General features: G+C 46.6%; 1 protein-coding gene across 1 annotated transcript in view; it reads left to right on the top strand.

The window, feature by feature from the left end:
• Positions 1–4580: 4580 nt before the first annotated feature.
• Positions 4581–24081, top strand: part of PCGF3 (polycomb group ring finger 3) — a gene marked incomplete at its 3' end in the record, with an annotated part of 97757 nt that continues 78256 nt past the window's right edge. The window contains exon 1 of the mRNA XM_025199066.1: positions 4581–4599. The remainder of the gene's footprint in view (positions 4600–24081) is intronic.

Raw genomic sequence — 24081 nt, 5'->3', positions numbered from 1 at the left:
ACTGACAGGTTTTAAATTTTAAACAGGTAACACTTCCTACTAATATGTTTGTGCATTGCACTTATTTTCATGAATTTCACTTTCTTGCTTTTCTCACTGATTCTTGAAAGTGGATTGTTGTGTGTATATGTGTATAGGCACATGTGCAGGGGGGGTTTTAAACATGAAGAGAATGTAAAAAGTCATGGTCACTCAAGAAGAACTAGGTTTGCCTTTTTCCTTGTGCCAGTATATTGGACTATATGGTAAGCCATCCATGGAATATATTAAAATAAATATTTGCATGGAAACTGCAGTTGCTTTATTAATGTGTGAGGGAGCTCCTTTTTGAGTGAATGTAGACTCTTATTGTGCAAACCATACAAATTCATAGTTATCTGCTTCTCATACTGTCTTACACCTCATAAGAACATGCAATGGGGTGAAATGTTTGCCAGGAATTTGAGTGCCAAGTGTTTCTGGTCTTCTTTCTTATTGGGCAGATGGCCCAATATGCATGTAGTTAGAAATGGGAATATTCAACGGAAGCCACTTATCAGTAGTTTAGCTTGCAATGTATACTGCTCATAATAGCGAAAGGCCTCTTCCAAGGAAAATAACAAAACTTACTCCTCCTGGACTAGCTTATCTGTCCTTGGTAGGGTTGATTCTGATGTTGCTGTGATGGTCCAGGAAATATGTGCAAGGTATTTTTATTGGACCAACTGTATGGTTGGGATAGATATAGGTAAGCTTTAGGGTATTGAAGCACCCTTCCTCAGGCCTCTGGGGTGAAAGATGTAGCAGATGTAATATAAGCTCTTGTAAAACTCTGTATGTAAGCAAAAACACTGTAAGAGAAATTAGGTAGGCAGGAGAGATTCAATAAAAACTCAATGAAGAGGGAGCAGGATTGTTCAGGAGGGTGGTTATCACCTGTGCAATGCAGAGGTTAGTGAATATGAGGTAGGTTATGATGGGCCATGAAGTCATTGTCTGTGTTAAGTTCCTGGTATTTAGTTTTCAATAGGCTAATCATTTTCCGTCCTGAAGCTCCTCTTTTATATAAGGGTGTTGAGTAGCTTTTTCTTTGAGCGCACACATGGTGAGGAGTGAGTGTTTTGGTCTCTTCCCCCCCCCCCCCCCCCCCCTTTTGTGTTTTTCTTACCTGTATTTTAGTGTCTTTCTCCTTTACCTTTTTCAGTGTGCATTCATTCTGGTACCTAGTAGGTTTTTTGTGGTGGTGGTGTTGTTTTTTTTCCTCCTCCTTTTACCCACACAATTGCCATGAGGGCATTTGGTGCACTGGATGAAGTATACCACATTCTGGTCATAAACATGTGCATGATCCATGGCTTTTGATTTGTGGCAGTAGAGATGTCTTGTATTTATTGTTAAGGCAGGCCTGGGTCCTGCTAGGTGCTTGCTCATCAACAGGAAATTTACTTATGATTAGAGACTTACCTAATTCACAGAGGCCGCCCCCCAGATTTCACAGGCAGGACATGGGCCCGGGCAGCCATTTTGCAGGCACAGCGCTGTGGCTCCTGCACACCTCTGGTTGTGGGGCCACAGGACAGACAGCCCTTGCAGCCAATCAATGATGAGTGGCAGCTGTCTTGCCTGCAGTGCTTCAAGCGGTCAGTCCCTGTTTACCCGCTCCACTGGGCTGCTGTATTTTCTTTTCCGTAAGTTTCCCCCTTCTCCCCCTCCTGGATTTTGCAGGCATTGCCTGGATTTCACAGAATCTGCAAAAGCAGCGAAATTGCAAATTTTGTAGGTTCTACTTAAGATAAAGAGTTGGGCAAGGTTAGGGAACTGTTGGTGAGGGTAGGGGGTCTGGAAAGTGGGGCTGGGAATATTTCCCTCAAGGTCTGGTCCTTTTTCTGTTAGAGGTACACCAATACATCGGTTTGGTATCGGATCAGCACTGATATAAAGCAAATTGGCCTGTTGTGGCTGATAATTTGGCCAGTAAATGCCAGCACGCAGGCAGCAAGGACCAGAGCCCAGCAGCGTGGAGAGCTGCATGCAGCTGGTAAGTCCGGTGTGGTGAAAGGGGAGAAGGGAGGGAAGGGCAGAGGAACGCCCTTCGCGGTGAAGGAGCAGTGGGCTGGGGCTGGGATAGGTGCTGCCCGGCCGGGGGTGGGGGCGGGGCATGTGCCCCTAGATCTGTGTAGGGTGAGCTGCAGGCTGGGGCTGGGGGGTTGTACTCCCAGCACCTCTGGCTCCCACTCTCTCAGCACAATGCAGCCCACAGCTGCAGCCTGCCTGTCCCGCTCCATGGAGATGACAAGCCACAGCTCTGTCCCTCACCCGCCCTGCTCTGCCCTGGCTGGGCAGTGCCTGCCCCAGCCCCGCTCCTCCCTCATCACGAGGGTAGTTGATCTGCCCCCACCCCGCTTTTTTCACCCCAACAGACTTACCAGCTGCACGCAGCTGTATCGGAAATTGGATTGCTATCGGCCAGTATGCCTCCTTTAAAAACTGGCTATTGGTACTGGCCCCCAAAATCTCTATCGGTGTACCCCTATTTTCTGTCCTTGTCATTGTGTTTGCTTATTTTAAAAAGCTACCTTTTTGGAACAAATTTAGTTCTAGTGCTCTTGGGTCTATCTGAGCTAGTATTAAGAGTACATTTTTCCCTCTAGAGAGGCCTATGATCCATAGCTGCACCAAAGTGTGCAAACTGCAGTACATGAACAGATACAGTTTTAGCAAACTATTATTATTAGTATTATTATTTTTACCTGATAAATTGTATGGTAAGATTTCTTCCCCCCCACCCCTCCACGCCCCCCCATCTGGGCATTTGCTTTGTCAAGTTTATGAGACTCTAATACAGCTGCCTTCCTTCCAACCCCACCCCTCCTCTGTCCGTTTCCATCTTCCAAGACAATTTTGTCAATGTTGGCTATTCTCAAATGCTTTAGAATAGGGCTGTCCAACTTCAAAGCAACTGGGAGCCATGTGCCCCCCAGATTCTACTTCATGTGAGAAGCATTGTTGGGGCCATGGGCCCCTCAGACTGCATGCCCCCTTGCATGTATGGAGGTGGGCACCTCCCCCAGCCCCTGTACTGCACTATGCATGCAGGTGGGCATGCCCTCATGTGGCACGGAAGCCTGCCTCACCTTGAGCTCCCTGTGGTGCTGCACTGCATGAGTGCTCTGGACTGTTGGCTCCCCCAGCCATACAGGTTGTGCCCCTCCCTTGGATGGAGGCATGCTGAAGCTGGGCAAGGAAGATGGCTCCAGGACCCTGCAGCCAGAGGAATAGGGGCAGTGGCAGGTGGTTGAGTCCTGCATATTAACCCCTTACAGGTATGTGGCCTCCCCTGGCAGTTGAGTTGTGCTGCTATAGAAGACTAATTGATTAAGGTGGATTTTTTTCTCCCAAAAAAAGTTTGTCATTAGGAAATACATTGTTTTCAGATCTGTATTTCTTTAAAGAGAAACCTGTAAAATATAGTAAATGTGCAATTGAGAAATCCTTCCATGAGTATTAAGCCACCACAAGTCGTACTGACAGAGAGAAAGTGAAATTATTATATGCCCCAACATACTTGCAGTCACCTTCTAAAAGTAACTGAAATGTATTTTGTCCAAATGTGTATTGTCACATGACTGACAATAACATTGTTTTAATAACATTTTAAAATTTGTAATTCAGTGGCAATTACTCTTAAGTATCTTCATGTTTAGTTGATAGTAACACGTGTTAGTTATTTTGCTTGTCAAACAATCTTACATTTTTTTTTTTTTTTTTTTTTTTTTAAGGAGAGGAATAAATATTCCTTAGAACGATGTTTCCTGATTCTTTTGACTGATAGACTGCTGTCAGCTCTCTGGCTTAACTTGCAGATGACCATATACCAGTAGCACTACACGTAACTGGCCCTAAGGGCTGCATGAGTATTGTGGGGTCAGTCCATGGACTAGATCCTGTGTGTGGGGTCAGTCTGCAGGCCTGATCCAGCCTAGTGGTGTGCAGGGTCAGTCCATGGTTGTGACCCTGTGTGGTGGCCCATCCTTACATGCTGATGTGATCTGGTGCTCAGGGCCATGTCATCCCCACAGGGGTTCCCATGGGTCCAGAAATTTGGCAGAGGGGGAACGATGACAGAGTTAACTGCTATAGCTCCTAGTGCTGTGGCAAACGATTAATGCTACCACTGCAGCCAAATTTCCAGACCCATAGGGAGCCCCCCCAGGCTAGATGACCGCTCCACAGGCTGGATTTGGCCAGCAGGCTGTAGGTTGAGCACTGCTGTCATACTCCATTATCTTAGGGGCTGCTAATTGGAAAGGTGAAGGAGGACCTGGTGTAGGAGGGATTCATGGATCACAGTTTGCAAATCATGGCCTTATAAACCACTCTACACTGCAGTACAATGTTTACTTAATTATAGAAGCAACTTGTTAAAGTGAATATCACTTAATCTTTTGCTAAAATGTGCAGTTACGTCAACAGACTTCTCTGTAACTTGTGACCATTTTTTTTTTTCATCTTAATAGCAATACATGCACACAGTGAGAGATGGTTAGCTGCTTTAGTCTGAAGTCGGGCAAGAAGATGGGGCAGGATGGCTGGCACCTTGGAGATGAACTGGTTTGAAAGGTCTGAGCCGCAACATACTTTGTCAGATGTTAACAGTCAGCATTTGATACTTGACTTCAGTAGATCCAGTATGTAGTATGGAGTTACTGGATATTTTACAAAGTAGAGGTGCACCAATAAACTTTTTTTGGCTGATACCGATGGTGGATTAAGCAGTCATATTGGCCAGTACCAAACCGATTGCAGATATGCAGCCTGGCAGCTTGGAGAGCAACGTCCGGCCAGTAAGTCCGTGGGTGCAAAGCGGCTTCAGGGAGGGAAGAAACATTGGGGGGGCAAACTGAGATCCTCACAGTGGGCAGGAGTAGAGCAGGGGCAGGTGCAGTCCAATTGGGGCAGGGTGTGGCATGCGGTGGAGCTGCGGGCGGCTCCCAGCCACTGCACACATCCCTGTGGGAGACATGAGGTGCACGTGCCCCCTGGATTTGTGTGTGGGGTGAGGGCGGGCTTCTTGCTGGGGGCTGTGCCAGCCTCTTCCTTGCAGGGGTGCTGGGCTGGGGCTGTGCTCGGGGCGGGTGGCAGGGGAGCTACAGGGGTGGAGAGGGATGGGCTGCAGCCACCTCAGTTTGCCATAGCCATTGTCCCAGCACCAACGCCGCCCACCCAGAGCACAGCCCTGACCCAGCCCCTCTGCCAGGAAGAGGCCAGTGCAGCCCCTGGCCCCAAGCCTGAACTGGGCAGCCTGCTTTCGCTCCATGCACAAATCTGGGAGGCACATGCCACCCATGTGTCCTCTGATGGTGCGTGCAGCGGCCGGGAGTTGCCTGTGGCTCCATCCTGCCCACGGCTCCATCCCACCCTGCCCCTGTTGGGCAGCCCCTGTCCCCCGTCCCAGCCTTCACTCCCTCCTTCACTGTGGAGGCCTTGATCTGCCTCCCCCACAGACTTACCGATGGATGCTGCTTTCCAAGCTGCTGGGCTGTATTCCTGACTGTGTGCATGCTGCGGCTGCGCATGTACATGCAACATTTACCGGTGACATTATCAGCCTTATCAGTCAAAACCCGATTGCCGATGGTGTCAATTTGCCTTTTAATGGTGCTAATATGGTATGGACTGATATTGGGGTACCTCTAACTACAAACCTAACATAAATCATCACTAAGACTGTAATTAGCATTTAAAAACAATCCACAATGGATTATCTTGGATATGCCCTCTAATCATGTATACACAAGCATTACATTCAACATGTACAGATATAAAAGTGATTCATAATTGCATCTATTTGTTAAAGTGTGTAGACTTGGCCACTGGTGTCTCTAGACTGCACAGCTTTCATGTAGAATGTTGTCCTTTTTGTAATGCTGTATTCACTTTGTCATTTGAATAAATTGAATGTTCAAGAAAAGTTGCAGTTTCAAATATTCTTAATTCAACAAGCAGGGGCTCATGCTGGTAGAATTTTTCAAGTATGTTTGGAGCTATTTATTAGTGTGTTCACACTGTTTGGCATAATGGAAGTTGAGTCGATAGATTTCTGAACTGAAGTGCACTGTATTGACAAAATTGTTCTAACTTCCTAGGCAGGAATAAGGCAAAGCACTCTTTGCTTTGCTGAATAATTATATTTTACCAAGATGCTGTGTTCCGTTGATGAATAACAGACATTCATATAATTTTTAATTGGGTTCCAGACTGAACAACTTGCTTTCCTTCAAGTGGATGCCAAAGTGTAGCTTAAGCAGGAGGAAGATTTGTAAGTCAACCATTAACTGCCCTGGCTTAGTTAGGAAGAAATCTTTTCTTGGGCAGAATTATTGCATAATATTAGAACTTCCAATACATTAATTGGAGACTCTTGTTTTGGCCACCATGGGAAGAGGATTCTAGTCTTGGCAAATGCGAGACTGTCCTTAGGCTAGTACTGACTAAGAAGAGTCTCACATTGTGACCAGAGGGAGAGGTTTTAGCCAGCCAAAGGAACGGCTCTTCTGTATTTACCCTCGTGTATCAGTCTGGTTCTCTTACTACTCCATTTCAAGAATGGGCATGAAGAACATGGTGTGTATAAATGAAAAGATTAGACTATTGAAGCTTTCATTGTCTTGAATCTATTTGACTCTTGTGTTTTACATGAATACCTAAAATGTAGTTTGTTAGTCATAAAACTTCCTAAATAACTACTTGGGAATCATCTTAGATATTTGCTATAGTGTAGCACTTCTTAAATTAGGAATTTGCTTGCTATTATCTGAAAAAATATTATTTCTTAAAGGAGTAACTTACAAATGCTAACTTGTGAGTTAAAGTATTTGTGAATTTTTAGAAAATGGTCTATACTTGGAGAAATGCTGTAATTCTTCAAGGATAAATACTCTCATTCGTACTTGTAGTGGGTGACAACTTATTCCATTAGTTCTATCTAACTCTGTGACTTTGTGGGGACTATACGTGCAGTATGGTGCTCCTCTCTCTGACTAAATCTCTTATAGTATCTAAGCATCATAGTTTTTAAACATTTTTTTGCAATATCCTTGAAAGGCAGGAAAGTACCATTTCCCTGACTTTTAAAAATAGGAGCCTGAAATGTAGAGACTAAGAATTTTGTTCAAACTTGCAAAGATAGGACTTGAAGTTCTAGGTTAGTGCTGTAATTGCTAGACCACCTGTCCTTACTATAGAAAAACACCCTTAAATGTCAGTACAGCTTCTATGCCCCCATAACCTGTTATAGAGGGAAATTTTAAGTGCATACATTTTAAATGAATAAAAATCATGGTGATCTGTTTGTGATTTATCTATTTTTTTTTTTAAAGATAAAGCTACTGTTTTAGACTGAGTAACAAAAGTTCATCATAACTTCTGTTGGTTGTTCCACAGCTCCTATGTTGGAGGAGGTACAGTTGGTCATTCTGAGCGTCTCCTACTTATTTCTCCCACAGCTTCCTCAACCACTCATAGATTCCCATATTAATGCATCACTTTCTAGTTAATGCATGGTGGCTGACAAACAGATGATTAATGATTTTATTTTTAACAGCAAAGTGTGGTCATTGGCTGTTTCGTGATAGCGTGTGTGTTTTGGTGGGGGAGAACAGAGTTCTCTAAACGAGCAGTTCTCAACCTTTTGGGATTTGAGGCATCCCTCCATAATTTTTGTCAATTAAGTGGCATCCAACTTCAAAAATAAATTTTGTTTATATATTGCAGTGCTTACCTCCTTAGATCAGTGCATCTAGTGTGGTCTGTCTGTCTGTCTGTAGGATTAGATAACCTCTGGAGGTTCCTTCCACCCTTAGTTCTCTGTGATTTTTATGAATTGTGTAACAGGAAGAGAAGGGTAAATGAAGAAAGTGGGGAAAATGAAAAAAAAATCCTTTACTGTGTGTGTGTGTGTGTGTGTGTGTGTGTGTGTGTGATTTTTTTTTTTTTTTTTTAAATGTGCTGTAGTGGTTACACTGCAATAGTGATACACAATGCGTTTTAATGATCCATTATGTAGAATCATAAGTGCACAACAATATGACAGCATTAAAAGTATGCCTCTCAAAGTTTTTAAAACCTCTTCATTGGGTGAATACAAAGATTACATTTCATGTTGAAAGATGAGGACTGTTTTTTTGTTTTGTGAGCAAGGGTATATTTTGTATCACTGCATCTCTTGAACTGAGCATAACACCTAACACTTGAGAGTTTCCTCTGTGGGATAGCTTGTTCCTGAAAAGTAGTTCTTGATGATCCAAATTCTGTTCTGTGGGTGCCACAGAGGGACTGCTTTTTGTTGGCTTTTTCTCATTTTAAAGATCATTTCCTCCTTTCCCACTTACACGTTCTTTATTTTCATTTAATTTACTTTGTTGTATTAGAACCTGGGGAGGAGTAAAGACCTGTTAAGGAGACTTGGGGTTAGCTTTTCTCTTAGGAAGGTTTTTATGAAATATACTTCACCAGATGAAAGCTAACATATTACTAAGTTTTGTTTTGTTTTTTATTATGTTCATTTTAGAAATAGTTGTGGTGGTGTGGGTTGCTCTTGCTTGCTGCTTGATTACATAAACCTCTTTCTATTGTGAATTAGCTACAATTTGCCTGTATGTTAACATGAAATATTTGATAGAAATATGAAAATGGAGGGCACCTTTTAAGAAGTCGCCCAACGCAACTGTGTACAGTGACCCTGCCTTAGAAATATTTCTCAAGTGTTAATATATGCAGTATTTGTACTTAAACACAGATGCTTTTTTCAATTGCATAACATCCTTGTACCAATAGCAGGTCATTCATCATAATGAGGTCTTTCGTGATTTTAAAATAAAAAAAAATGAAACTCCTAACTTGTTCACACGATCCATTTTTCCTGTTTCAACCTCTCTTCTGTGTGTGTATGCACACACATGGCATTTTCCCCTTATGATGGTAAACAGTAGTGGTGCACCAATAAAGATTTTCTTGGCTGATACAGATAGCTGATTATTAATCGGCCAGTGCTGGTCCAATTAACTGATTTAGCGGAATGCAGCCTGGCAGCTTGGAGAGCAGTGCCTTGCCAGTAAGTTGGGGGGGGGGGGCAGATTGAGGCCCCACACAGTGAGGGAGGGAGTGGGGCAGGGGCAGGTGCTACCCAACCAATTCAGTAAATGGGATGCCGGGGTCAGGACCAGGATGGAGCTGTGGGTGGCTTGTCGTGGGGGTGAGGAGGAGGGCAGTTCCCCACCCCTGTGTGCACCCCAAGAAAGGCATGGGGACATGTTGTGTGTCTCCCCCCCCCCCCGATATGTGTGGGGTCAGAGTTAAGTTGCCTACTGCAGGCTTGGGGTCAGGGGCTGGACCAGCCTCTTTCTGGCAGGGGGTCTGGGCTGGGGCTATGCTAAGAGCAGGTGGGGGCAGGGCAGGCTCAGCTGCACAGGGTGTGTGGTAGCAATGCTGGGTGGGGGAGGGCTATGGGAAATTTTGGAGTGGCTGTAGCCTCCTCTAGCGCTGTCCCTGCTGCTTTTCCCTCAGGAGCCCTGGTGCCCTGAGCAGGGGCCGTACTAGGGGAGACTTGCGGGGTTAAGCACCCCAAAATTCCCCAAAGCCCCTCTGTAGCCACCCTTCCCAGCATTGCTGCTGTGTGCTCCATGCAGCTGAGCTTGGCCCACCCCTGCCTATTCGGAGTGCAGTCCTGGCCCAGCGCCCCCTGCCAGGAAGAGACTAGTGCAGCCCCTGAGCCCGCAGCAGGCAGTCTGCCTCTACCCTCTGCACAAATCTGGGAGGGGCCTTTGCCCCCCATGCCTCCCCAGGGGTGCATGCAGTGGTGGGGAGCCCCTTCCTGCCCCGTCATGAACTGCCTGTGGCTCCAGCCCCAGGGTTCCAGTCACTGCCCTGGATAGGCAGCACCTGCCTCTGCCCCTGACCCACTCTCTCCCTTGCTTTAGGGGCCTTGATTTGCCCTCCCCCCTCACAGACTTACTGGCAGGGTGCTTCTCTCCAAGTTGCTGGACTGTGTTCCTGGCTGTGTGCAGGCTGTGACTGGTGCATGCACGCGGCATTTACCGGTGACATTATTGGCCAAAAAAATCCAATGGCCGATTTTTAATGTTAGTTTTCCTGCTGTTGGTGCCGATCCATATGTGATGAGATATCGGTGCTCCCCTAAACAGTATCAGAACTATTTCATCAGCCATATCTATGGACTAGAATTAGGAGTGTTTACTTTTTTTTTTTTCCCCTTACCCTCCTCATTCTTCCCTAGTGCTACTTCCTTATGTTTGTATAACATCTAGACTTCTGCTAGACATTAAAGTAATGGCACAATTGGTATCTGAGGAATTTTATGCCCCATCCCAAAATTGTGCATTCTTCTATGTCAAAAAATTGCAACCCATGCTAGACAGAGACCCTATTCTTAAAAAGATCTTCCCAGAGCCACCCATCCTAGCCTTCAAACAAGCACCGAACCTCGCCAACCTCATCACCAGAAGCAAACTTCCTCAAGCCCAGAACACACCAAAAGGATCCAGACCGTGCCATGACAAGAAATGCAAAACCTGCCAACACATCTCCACCACCCCGACTATTACTACACCCCACAACAGAGCCATCAGCATCCCAGGATCTTACAGCTGCACCTCCAGAAATGTAAAATATCTCATCCAATGCACCAAATGCCCTGATGGAAAATACGTAGGAGAGACCAGACAACAACTGCGCACCAGAATGAACGCACATCGGAAATCCATCGAAGACAGAAATACCCAATTACTGGTGGGGCACATTTCTCACAGGAGGGCCACTCTCTCTCCAATCTCTGTCCTGATCCTCAAGGGAAACTTACACTTCCCAGAGACGAGCCTATGAGCTCCATTTCATCAACCTCCTGGATACTAGAGATCATGGACTAAACATAGACTTTGGATTTTTGATGCATTACAATCTGCCTGGCAACTGACTCCCCAGCCCAGCCCAGCCCCTGGCTTCTTTACTTTTCATTCCATCCAGGAAGAGCACACACCAACTGCTGACACTTCCTTAGCCTGACGAAGGGTTTTTGAACACGAAAGCTTGCTTAATAACCATTCTCCAACCACTTGGGTTGGTCTAATAAAAGATATCAAATTCACCCAAGGAACCTTGTCTGCCTATGTCCTTAGACCAACACGGCTACAACCTAAACCCCTTCTTCTATGTCAGGCATTTATACTAAAATTTTAGTATTGTGAATACTAAAAATGAATTTTTTGTTTCAATTGGCCTCTGACAACCCTAGGTCTAGGTCCAGTTCCAGACCTGGGATTGACCCCAGCTGATGCTGACAGTCAGCTGATTGTTGGCAACAAATTGGTCAGCTTTGGTCTGGAATGCAACACGTGCCTCCTGTTCAGTCTAAGGCAGAGGTGAGCAAAATACGGCCTGTATGGAGTGGGGGGTTTTTGCCCAGCCCGTGGCAGGTCCCTTGGCCCTGCTGGGCAGTGCTGGTGCCCCCTATCCTGTGCCAGCCTGTAATTTGCCCTGGGATGCCTGCATGGTGGTGGCAGCCCCCAGTCCTGCTGGCTTGGCATAGGGCATAGCAGTGCAGAATGGAGCAGCATGGGGGGCAGTGGTGGGAGCCCCAGTGAGGGTGCTGTGTCTATGATCTGTCTTTATAGAGGTTGTATGGCCAGGATGCAGCACCTTAACTGGAACTCCTACTGCTGCCCTGTGTTGCTATGCTCCATGCTGAGCTGGTGGGGCTGGGGCCTACTGCTGCTGCGCAGCCATCTTGTGGCAAGCTATGGGTTGGCACTGGACAGGGGTGCCCCAGTGCCACCTGCCTACCCTGGTCCTGGCTGCTGCTTCCAAGTATGTGGCAGGGTGTGGAGTTACTGCTGGGTCCATACCCTTCCCTCCTGTGTCTGCAGGCTGCGTGCCCTTGGACAGAGGAAAAGATGGGGGGGGGAGGCAGTCTGTTTTCCTGCCCCCCCCATTCCATGGGCTCAGCAGTAATACATGTGGGTGTCTCCTGTCCCTGCCTTTCCTTGGCCTCTTGAGCCTCCTCTGCAGGGCTTGCGTCCCTCTTTCTCTTGTAGTGCTGTAGCCCCCCAGCAAGAACTGGCAGTTTCCAGCTCTGCTGTGGCCTTGTGCTATCACTGCCCTGAGATCCTGGCCAGCCCTGGATGCTGCTTTGAGGAGATGTGCCATCAGTGTGCGTGGGCGGGGGGCTAGAGCTGAGATCATGGGATGGTGACAGCATGGGTTGGGGCAGAGCTGCGATCTGCTCCCTATATTCCCCTGCCTGTGGAACTGAAGCCTGTTGCAGTGTTGTGCAGACAGTGGATTGGGACTCTGACATGCCCCTGGCCCCAGTCACGGCCTGTGATCCTGGCCTTGCCCATCCATCCTACTCTTGAACATCTTTGCCTGGGTCCCCATCCCACATAGAGAGTTCTGATGAGTTGTTGCACAGGGGGTGAGGGTGCTGACTTGGCCTGTGACAGCTCACCAAAACAGCATGTGTGGCCTTCTGTCAGAAATAATCGTCCACCCCTGGTCTAAGGTGCCATACAAACAATCCACACAGATATTCTACATTACATGTGGAACATCTTTGTGACTGGTTTGCCATTTTTATAGCTCCATAAATTTGTTAAACATGTGCTACATTGTAATTTTATGCTGCGATTAACTCTCAGGGGCCTTAGTGTCTTTTCTGCTTGTTCCAGAAGAAGTTTTTGCTGTTTTTGAATGGTCATTGTGTGGAAAAAAAACAAAAAAAAAAACAAAAACCCAAACAAAAAGTAATATGTATTCTAGGATTATATTGGCAAAATCAAACTAAATACATTCATTCAGGGACTGAAATTTTAAAGTACGCCAAAAAGTTTTAAGATAAGGACCGGCTACAAAAATAAAAAGGGAAAGGATAAGAACTGACCATAGGAAACACTGATAAAGCTGATTACCACAGTGAGAGAGTTACAGTAAGAAATATATCATGAAATGCTTAAGCAGTGAGTGTGTGTGTGAAAGCTGATGATCAATACTATAATGTACTGGTGGATAAATTCATACTTTCTTAACTAATTATCACTCTGTCTTACAGCTTGAGCAGAGTGGTTGGCAGCAGGTAATTAGGACTCTTTCTGTCCACTCTAAGTGAAATGTCAACCCTGTTAGGCATTAAGCAATACTATTTTATTTTATTTTATTTTATTTCGCATGCCTTTTTTTGAGCTCACCGGGATCAGTTGCATTTTAAGGGAGTACGGGAATGACTTTGACATTGCAACTCTTGCACATAGAATATTTTTGAGGCTGTTGTGGACATTAGCACATGGTTGTGATAACCGCACGTTTTAGTTGCTCTTCAAGGTCGGCTTCATGTGAAAAGCGCTTTGGGTACCTATATGTGTGACGGACCTCTGCTCCAACATGTACTAATGAGCACGTTCCAGCAGCCTCTGCATCATGTGTATTCAGTGTCCCCACATTTTAAAATGGCAGAGGGGGTGCTTTAGATGTTGTCAAATGAGCTTTAAAGTGCCCCCGCTGCCACTGAAGCACAGGATGCTGAATACACATGACGCTGACATGCTTTAATTGGAACAGCTCTCAGAGCCACTCCAAAGAGCCCATGCACCCCAGAGCACATGTATAGATGCCCTCTATGTTCTTGTTTTAAGACTGAAAAAATGGGTCTTAAAAGCATGAAAAACTTAAGCATTGATGGAAAGCTGCCACTTTCCTATTAAAATAACACAGCATTAAGTGTACAAAATGAGAAATGTAAATAAATGATTGGTTGGTTTGGGTTGCTCTTGACATAATGCTTGAAAGTTCATTGCTGCATCATCACTCCTGTAAGTGAGAAAATCCCAGGAAAAATTAAACATGGGTATAAATTGGGGATGTGCAATAATTGGCTAGAAGGCTGCTTAATTAGTTTTGATGAGCTGTTGAGGGCTGCAACAGTAGCCCTGTCCCTTGACAAGTGTCCCATCCCCTGGTCACCATGTTGGGACTAGAAGTCCCGCCCCTTACCCCCTGACCTTTGGCACCAGAAGTCATCCCCTTCAAGTACTCTGTGGGGGAAGCCATCTTGGAACCACAGATTCACAGAAGTTTAGGGCTGGAAGGGACCTCGTGAGATTTATCTGGTCCAGCCCCCCTGCTCTAGGCAGGAAAGACAGCTGGGGTCAAATTAACCCCAGCAAGGTATGCATCCAGACTCCTTTTGAAGATCTCCAGGGTAGGTGTCTATACCACCTGGGAGTCTATTCCAGGGTCTGGTCGCATGAACTGTAAAGCTTTTCCCTATGTCTAGTCTGAAACCTTCTAGGAGTTTGACTGTTACTTTTGGTTTTCCCTGGGGTGCTTTGGTGAATAGTTATTTGCCTAGCCTCTGATGCTCTCCCCTGATATATTTGTAAGGTGCTACCAAATATACCCGAAGTCTTCTCTTCAACCAGAAAAAAACCAAATCGTATACTAAAATCCAAACATCTCCTATAACAAATCTTTAATTTTATTTCAAAAATATTTTTGTTGTGATTTTTATGTGGGTTTTTTGCATAGTCCATCTAGAGCTGATTGCATAATAGCTCAAAATACTTCCACTCTCTGTACTGTATTGTTTGGGGGGGGTGGGAAATGGTAGGGTGTGTCTGTGGGGTTTGTCAGGGGATATGGTGGTAAGTGTGCAGGGGGTGTGGGTATGCATATATGTGGAGGTGTATGGGATTTGTGGGGTGTAAGGGAGGGTCAGGGGTGTGGGGACCCTCTCGACCCCACCCCTCGCATCCTGTCAGCAGCAGCAGGCCCGCCTCTTGTGCAGGGCTCACGTGCAGCTCCTGGAACTCGCACACCTCTGGGAGGAAGCCCCGTGCAATGGAGCTGGCTGCTTTCCCTGCTCTCTGCTGCCCTGTGCAGCTTATCCCGAGGGCCCGCTACCTGCTGCTGCCACCGGCAGGGTGTGTGAGCTGTGGGGTGGGGTGGGGGTGGAAGGCGGTATGGGAGGGTTCCCCCTGTCCCCATTCTCCCTTTATACCTCACACCCTGCCCAATTGAGCTCTGCCCTCCCACTGTCCCTCTGGTCCTGGGCTAGGGCTACGTGTTCCTGCCAGGCCAGGTCCCATGCTCCTGCCCAACTGCTGCTTCCCTATCCCCTGCTAGGAGCAAGCAAGTGCTGCAGCAGGAACGCAAGGAGGAGCTGTTGGAGCCCAGCGAAGCCAAGCAGATCTGGCGGCTGCAGTAGTGGCAGCAGTTGCCTTGCCTGGAAGCTGTGTGCGCTGCTGGGGCCCTCCTGCGCAGGAGGGTGGGAGCAGAGCAGCTGGGGTACAATTTAACTTGTGGGCATTTGCGGGCCCAAATGCAGTGACCTGGCAGGCTAGATTCAGCCTGCAGGCCATATTTGGCCCGTCTCTGGTCTAAATATAAACTCTGATCTTAATGCAAGGAAGGTTATGAAATACGAGACAGCTGAGTGAAGCATGACACAGCTGAATGTTGCTGGTTCTGCATGAGAAGTAATGTGTATTTTTTTGTGTTGAAGATGTCTCAGACATTGAATACACAGAATAATATGACAGTCTAGCCACCTGAAAACAATATGACAATTTTTATGAAGGAGACTGGCATCATTGCTGATGGGGGTTGTCAGTGCCTCTGTCCAGGGGGGCAAGGTGCTGAACATTTAAGCCCTGTGATTTTCTGGGCCCTGCTTTAGAAACTATCTCTTGATGCTGACTTCAACTAGCTGTTGCCCTGTTTTCAACCTCCCTTTTTGTGGGGGAAGGCTACTGAATAGGTAGGTGGTCTTCCAACCTGACAGTTACAGGTGTAACTGAATGCTGTCAGATTCCTGGACCCTTGTCAGTCTGACTTTCATTCTGGGTGTAGCACAGAAGCTGCACTTACTGTTTTGGTCAACTTATTTGCTTGGAAACTGATGGGGTAATTGTCTGGCTGATTTTATTTATTTTTTATTTAGAACTCTCAGCAGCCTTTGACATGGCTGGCCATGAGGTGCTGATGAAGTGTTTATGACCTCATAGGCATTTGCAGGATCACTGTAAACTGGTTCTGCTCTTCTCTAGCAGGGAGACTCTCTAGAGGGTGGTGGTGGGTGAATGCTTGTCATCCTCTCAAAACATTTCCTGTGCAGTTCCCTAGGGCTCTGTCTTGTTGCCTGTCCTGTTCATTGTGCATATGAAGCCACTGAGCAAGGTCATGCATAAGGTGGGAGTGAGGTGCTTCCAGTATGCTGATGGCACCTGGCTCTGTCTCTTTCTCATTTGAACCAAGAGCTGCCATCATAGTCCTTTCCCAGTGCTTGGATGCAGGTGAAGCAATTGAAGCTGAATTGGGACAGGACAGGACAGGACAGGTCCTGGTGGAAAGACTGCTTGACTTAGGGGTGGGATTAGGACACCTGTAATTGATCAACTTCAGCCTCCTCTCATTCAGACTTCCAGCTTCCAGGTGCTTCTGGGATCCTCTGGTCCACCTGGATCTGCAGGTGGCAGCTGTTACTAGGAGTGCCTTTCACTGTCTGGTGGGAAGGCTGCAACACTTTCTTTCAAATTGTGAACTGGCCTTTGCAACCTTACAGCATACTGCAGTAGTCTAGCTTTATGTGGGACTGCCTTTGACTATCCAGAACTAGTACTTCAAAGTCTGTACTGGCTTCCACTAGCTTTCTGAGCACAATTCAAGGTTCTGATTTTGATCTGTAAGGCTGTGACCAGTGTGGGTCATATGTATGTAACATCTTCCTTACGCCCCATTATGATCCTTAAGTTCAGCCAGCCTCTTGAAAGTAGTATCAATGTGCTAAGTTAGCTTGGCAAAAACCTGTGGGAAGTAGTTCTTACTTGTTGCACCTCAGCTCTGGAACTTACTCCCCCTTAGGCTTGGTCAAGCCTGGACATCTTCTAAAAGTGCTGGATGACCTCCTTATTTGAGCAAAGCTAAACTGGGATATTTTAAGATGCATATTTTAATATTTTACATGCTTCTATAAGTTTTTGTTCTCTTACTGTAAACTTCTTTGAGTCTTTGTTATTGTACATAGATAGATAAATAAGGCTGTAGATTTTTACTCTGTTTTTTGCCTTGTTGGGAAAGCAGAATAGCTACCTGGCAAAGTGAGAGTTGAAAAAGTCTTTGCAGCCCCACTTTGTTAGGATGGAATGAAAAAGGATTGGCATCCTGGTTCTAAAAGGCAACTTTCATTCAGCTACTGTAGCCTATTGGAATTTGCAATGAGTACTTTGCAACACAGTACTCATTTTACATGCACAGTGGACTTGAAAGAAGTTCAGAACCTTACAACAGCTACGTTTGGGTTCTGAGTACTTCAGATACGTGTCCATAACAATTTCACTTAAAATTCATTAAGCCTGCCAAATATAAGATAATCTTTTCCCTAACCAATATGACTAATCCCAAATCATAAAATGGGCTTAAAGCGTAAGGCTAAATAAAGCATGACTGAAACTCAGGGTTTATGTTTCATCTTCTTCTGAAAGAAAAGAACAAACTCTTACCTCTGCTTTTTGTGGAAATGGCTGGTATTGCTCTGATACTGAAATGGTGGAAAACTGGGAAGAAAGAGATTGTAGATGTCAAGATAATTGAATTCAGAGTTTCGTCAGTTTTTTTTTAAGACTTCATGTTTGTTTTGGTTTTTTGGGGGTTTTTTTGTAAAAAGGTTGCAGCAAGATAGGTAATAAAAAAGCACGATCTTGGATGTTTCATGGTAATTAAGCAAATAAGAGGTAGGTCTAGGAGTTAGACAGGGGATTAAGTTTCTTTTCTGTGGCTTAATTTGCATAATTGGAAGTGTTTCCTTTTAGAACTGGTCTCTTTCCTTTTGAACAAAGAAACATGCTGATGAAGTAAATCACTTTTAGGTAATGTCTAAATCGGGTTGGCAATGTTTTTGGACAACAGGGTGGATAAAAATCAATGATAAAGAAAAAATTCAACTTGTTTTTTTTTTTTAATTATCTATAGATAGAGCTGTGTGTATGTATGTATACATACAAATACGTGTGTATGTGTATTAAGAGGCTTTTAAAATAAAATTGTTAACATAAATATAGTTTTAATGTAAGATATGTTAAAGCTCAAAGATATCATGGAATAGGGATTATAACTTCTAATTATATACTATTTGAGACAATATATTCATGTAACCTTTTTAGAAATTTTATAAGTAGGTCACAACAGGCCATGGACAGCATTAGGGGCCCTGTCTTATGGGGCTTTCAGAGGCTCCTCCATAGATTAGTAAAGATTAAAGAAAACCATTCTACCGAATGGGACTCCGTGCTCAGTCTAGAAGATCCCATTAAGCATATCTGTGAAGCTTAGTTTCAGTTCTCAAACTGTTGACTTGTCTCCTCTGATGCTTAGTAGGGGTGGGTCCCTGCTCCCTACAGCAGCAGTGGTCATCGGGCATTAGGGCCCACTGCAGCCAGAGACCCCAGCGGCACAGCACAGCCCTGGCTGTCTTAGACCTGGCGCTACCTGTGCCACTTGTCACAGGGCTGTGCACCTTCCAGTAGCACCGGGGCCACTCATAGAGACCATATGTTGCGCTGTGCTGGGTTTTGCCTCCATGGAACTGGTCCGGCCTGACGGCATGCGGTGCCCATGGAGGCAGAGCCCACCTCAGCACAATGCACAGTCCCTGTGAGCAGTGCTGGGCCCTGGGTGACTGCTCGAGCGGCCCAGAGCTGCCCGAAGACATATGGCCCTGCGCCAAGCTGGGTCTGGCCTGCGCAATGTGGCACAAGCAGCACCTGGTGCCAGGTAGCTGGGGCCAAGCCATGCTGCCCTGCACTGTGGTGGGGGCTGTGCCAGGAAGGCCCCAAGCGCTTCGCTGGTGGCTGCTGCTGCTGCGGGGGGTGGGAGGGACCCACCCTCTGTCCCTCCTTAGCTGGGAATGGAGCCCGGTCCGATCAGGCTGCACTGCTCCTTGCCCCTCATGTGGAAGTAGTGTGCTGTAGCACTGGGGCTAGGGGCAGCCATAGAGATGCTCTGGCTGGCTACTAGAGCATGTCTTTGGAGGACCCCAGTCTGGTTGCCTTGGGGCATGATCCCGGACCATGCCCTGCTCTACTTTTTTTTTTTCTGCGGGGCTGTATTTTTTTTTTTTTGATGCCTGTCTTTCCAGGTATCAATTTTTGAGCCTACACTGCAAATATGCAGTGCGGGGAAGGTTGGTTTTTCTTGTTCCTAGCATGCCTCTTGCAGAGTCTCAAACTGCTTTGAGATGCTGCAAGAGGCATGTGTGGGCTCATCTGGAAGTGCCCAGGGGAGAGTTTGTTCTCTGGAGACAGCATTCTTGTTAACAGCAGTATATGGAGATAAGAGATAGTAGACCTGACTACCCACCCATCAGCCCTATTGTGTCTCTGCAAGTTTGTGTACACACACTCAAGCCCTTACCTTTCTCCAAAAGTGCATTGTTTCAAGAAGTTAACTGAATAAAGGATATCGTACAACAACAACGCACTTTTTGTAGAAAACAATGTTTAAATCAAGGCTTCCTGATCAGTGATTTAAATTTTGTGATTTAAATTGATTTGATTTTTTTAAAAAGTCAAATCCACCCTGTTGGACAGTGTGTCAAAAACACCCCAGCCTTGAATTGTAAGATGTTGGTGTGCCAGGCGTGGACAGTGGGGGAGCTGCAAGGGGGCCCAATCCTTGTTGTGGCAGCACAGCCATGGTCCCTTCCCCCATCATCTGCTTGGAGGCGGGCATGCATCCACTGCCAGCAACTAGCCAGGCCAGGGCTCTGCAGACCTTGGTGCAGTGGCTTGCAGCCTCTGTAGCATATGCTGCAAGCATCCTGGTCTCTGTGGTGATCATCAGGACCCTGTCCAAAGCCAGGGCCAGCTGTGGCAGGCGACTGGGAGGCTTCAAGGCACAGCACCTAAGTCTGTGGAACCCCAGCCCAACTTGTTGCTGGCAGTGGGTACACATGTGATTCGGGGTAGATGGCAGGGGAGCTGTGAGGGGCCTGATCCTTTTTGTGGCAGTGTAGTCCTGGCCCCTTCCCTGCTGTATGCCCCGAGGCGCATGTACCAAGCAAAATGCTTTTGTATGCTGCACTCTGACATGTATACTGGGGGTTGCTGACCCCATGTTTAAATGTTTAGCGCCTGCCTCTGCTTTTCTTCAGGAAAAATCTCCACAGTAAAAACAATGGCTAAGTACAGACATTCAAAAAGCCTGAGGTGGAATTGATCTAAGTTATGCGGTTTTCTGTAAGCGGCATAGTTTAGATGAGTAGCAAACAGAACACACATTTGCCCTTTAGGGGGCGAAAATCTTAGACTGGGCTCCAACATTTTTAAAACCAGTCTGTGTGCTGAACTTCTGTTCTGCTACAGGTATGAATGAACCTGTCCATCTCTCTCCAATCACTTATACTAGTAAAAAGTGTAATGTACCTGGCCACTGTATCCTTTCCTCTTTCACCGTGAGGCTGAGTAAGATCTTCTTTATTACCACCTATGTATTGGCATTCTAGGTACGGAAAAAATGGCTTCTTTTGTCTGCTGTCAGAAATCTACTGTCCATTAGTATTTTGCTCACTCTAATCCAGGGGTGGGCAGAATACTTCTTGGTGCAGCCGCTCAGAGTCTGCACGAGGCTGCCTGCGTCTGCTGTGCTGCCACCGCTGCCCTGTGAGGCAGCCCAGAGGTGGCGGTGACAGGGTGGAGAGGCAGGCAGTCCTGTGTGGGCTCCGAGTGGCTGCACCAGGAAGTGGTGGCAGCGGGAGGGGGAGGGACTGTTTTTACCCCATGCTGAGCAGCACTTTGTCCTGAGCCACTGTTGCTCAGCCCAGATGGGCCAGCACAGGGCCCATAGGGTCTGGGTTGAGCACGCTGGTCCCCGCTGCTACTGCTGCATGCCCAGGGATGACAGAACCTATGGCTGGGCAGTGCAGAGCGGGCACATGGCACACTGGGGCTGCGCTCTGTTGGTGGTGGCGGGGAGGCGCTGCAGGGCGCTGAGGTTCTAGGCTGTTGCAGGGTGGGTCTGGGTGCTGACTGGCTTAGGGGGTCATATGCAGGGGGCTCCCATGCACGCCCCACATACCCGCAAACCCCACAGCCACACCTTCTTCCACACAATCTCACACCCCACAAATACCATATCCACACACACAGACTTCCACACACTATACAAGAGTAAGACTACATTTTGAGCTGTTATGCGATAAGTTCTACGTATACAGCACACACACACACAAATCAGGACAAAAATATTCTTTTAAAAATTAAATTAAAATATATTATTATTGGTATTTGATTTTTTTTTTTTTTTTTGTGCATAATTTGTTTTTTCCAGTTCTAAGATGGCACACCCTCTTCCCCAAAGGCATACTTCCAGGGGCAAGGGGAGGGACTTCCAGTGGCGAAGGTTAGAGGTTAGGGGCGGGACTTGATCCCAAGATAGTGACCAGGGGGCAGGGCACTTGTCAAGGGACGGGGCAACCTATGTGGCCCTCAACTGCTTGCCAAAACTCAGTAAGCAGCCCTCCACCCAAAATAATTGCCTGCCTCTGCTCTAATCCATCAAAAATACATTCTTTATATGCTGATATTGCTGTTCACTAAACCTGACTGTTTGTTATCTCAATTTGCAATCTGCTGGACAGGTCAAAGAGGAAGCAAGGATACGCTGCCTCTGTTTCTCGGATGTTAGAATGGATGGGGTGAAAGATGGGATATTTTATCCAGGCTCGCAGCTGTTTCTCTTCTGTGCAAGGATGGCATGTCTATGGTATGTCTGCTAAACTCATAGACTCTGTAAGGAGGAGGATTGCCCTGCCTCGCAATAGAGCAGGGATAGGCAAAGTCTGGCCCAAGAGCCAGATCCGGTCAGCATTGGACTCCATTTCCCAGCTGCCCCTGTGCATGGCCGGGGCCGGTCTCCACGGAGACCCCAGCTGCAGCTGGAAAGCTTGAGGCTGGGGTTGCCATGGAGACCAATCGGAGCTGTGCTAGCTGCAGAGCAGGGCAGGCCGCGGGGATATTGTGATGGAGGCAGCTTGCTCCTGAGCCAGAGCAGAGATGCAACCTGTAGCCTGCATGCTCTAAGCAGGGGCACTCAAGCAGGGGATCATGGCTCTATCCCTGCTCCTTACAGTGGTGACCCTTTTGGGGGGCCCAAAGCTGGATACGGTACTCCAGATGTGGCCTCACCAGTGCAGAATGGATGGAATAATTACTTCCCTTGATCTACTGGCAATGCTCCAAATAATGTAGCCTAGTATGCTGTTAGCCTTCTTGGCAACAAGGGCACACTGCTGTCTCATACCCATCTTATTGTCCATTGTAACCTCCAGGTCCCTTTCTGCAGAGCTGCTACTTAGCTAGTCGGTCCCAAGGCTGTAGTGGTGAATGGGATTCTTTTGTCCTAAGTGCTGGACTTGTCATGTGTCCTTGTTGAATCTCAATTTTCTTTTGGCCCAATCCTCCAATTTGTCTAGGTCACTCTGTATCCTAGCTCTGCCCTCCAGTGTATCTACTACATCTCCCAGCTTGGTGTTATTTGCAAACTCGCTGAGGGTGCAATTCATTCCATCTTTCAGATCGTTAATAAAGATATTGATCAAAACTGGCCCCAGGACCAACCCCCTGGGGCATTCCACTTGATACTGGATGATGGCTAGAAATAAAGCCACTGATTACTACGCGTTGAGCCTGACAATCAAGCCAGTGTTCTATCCACCTTGCAGTTCATTCATACAACCCATACTTCCTCAGCTTGTTTGCAAGAATGCTGTGGAAGACAGTATCCAAATGCCTTGCTAAAGTCAAAGCATATTATGTCTACTGCTTTCCTTGCATGCACAGAGCCAGTGATCACATCATAGAAGGCAATCAGGTTGGTCTGGCATGACTAGCCCTTGGAAAAGTCAGCATCGATTCACCTAATCACTTTCTCCTCCAAGTACTTAGACATGGATTCTTTGAGGACCTGCTCCATGACTTTTTCAGGGACTGAGGTGAGTTTGGCCTGTCTGTACTTCTCCAGATCCTCCTCCTCACCTTTCTTAAAGATGGGCACTAGATTTGCCCTTTTCAAATCATCCAGGACTGCCTCCGATTGCCATGAGTTTTAAAGATGATGGGCAGTGGCTCAGCAATCGCATGAGCCAACACTCTCAGTACCTTTTGGATTCATTACATCCAGCTTTGTGGACTTCTACATGTCCAGCTTTTCTAGACAGTCCCTAACCTGTTCTTCCACCACTGAGGGTTGCTCACCTCCTCCCCAAACTGTGCTGCCTGCTGCAGTAGTCTGGGAGGTAATCTTGCTTGTAAAGACCAAGATAAAAAAGGCCTTGAATACTTCAGTCTAGACATTCCTAGTTCTGGCTGGGGGTATGAAGTCCTTGGCTGGGACCTGCCCTGCCTTGCCATGGTGGATGAGCCACTGCTGCCTGTGCAGAGCAGCATAGGGAGCTCGATAGCTGCTGTTGGGAGTCACTCCTTAGGGCTTTTGATGGGAGTGGGAGGGAGGGGACAGCAAGACCCACCAGACAGCACGGCCCATCTAAAGGCACGGGTGGCAGTGGCAAGTTAAGGGATTTCCTAGCCTGCTGCAGCTGCTGGCATGCTGGGAGAGAGGGAGCGTACTACCTATGGGTACTAGCTAGTCTGCTTCCCTTTTCCTCCTTGCTCCTCTGTCCTTCCCCTACTACCTTCTTGTTCCTTAGGCACTGCACTGCTTCCCTTTCCTGCTTAACTGCATCCCATGCTAAACATTGGTATAAATATACTTATTGTTTAAATATTTACCCTCTCACATCCCTAGCTTAAGGCTGGTTGTGTCTGGTACCTTTTGAAAATAAGATAATTTTTAGGTATGCCACACAAAAGTTTGGTTTTAAGTCTAATCCCTCTGTGCAAGTTGTGAATTGCTTGAGCTGGATATTTTTGTAACTTTACTTCCTTTAAAAAATAATATGCATCGTTGCCAATTTTTGTAGACTCTTCTGTAGTTCTGGTATGGGGAAGGCAAACAAGTGAGTAGGCAACTAAATGTATTTCTGCC

This window comes from Alligator sinensis, unplaced genomic scaffold (assembly GCF_000455745.1).
Source record: "Alligator sinensis unplaced genomic scaffold, ASM45574v1 scaffold607_1, whole genome shotgun sequence".
Lineage (NCBI taxonomy): Eukaryota > Metazoa > Chordata > Crocodylia > Alligatoridae > Alligator > Alligator sinensis.
The sequence above is the reverse complement of the archived record's forward strand: the minus strand, read 5'-3'. Positions and strand labels throughout refer to the sequence as shown.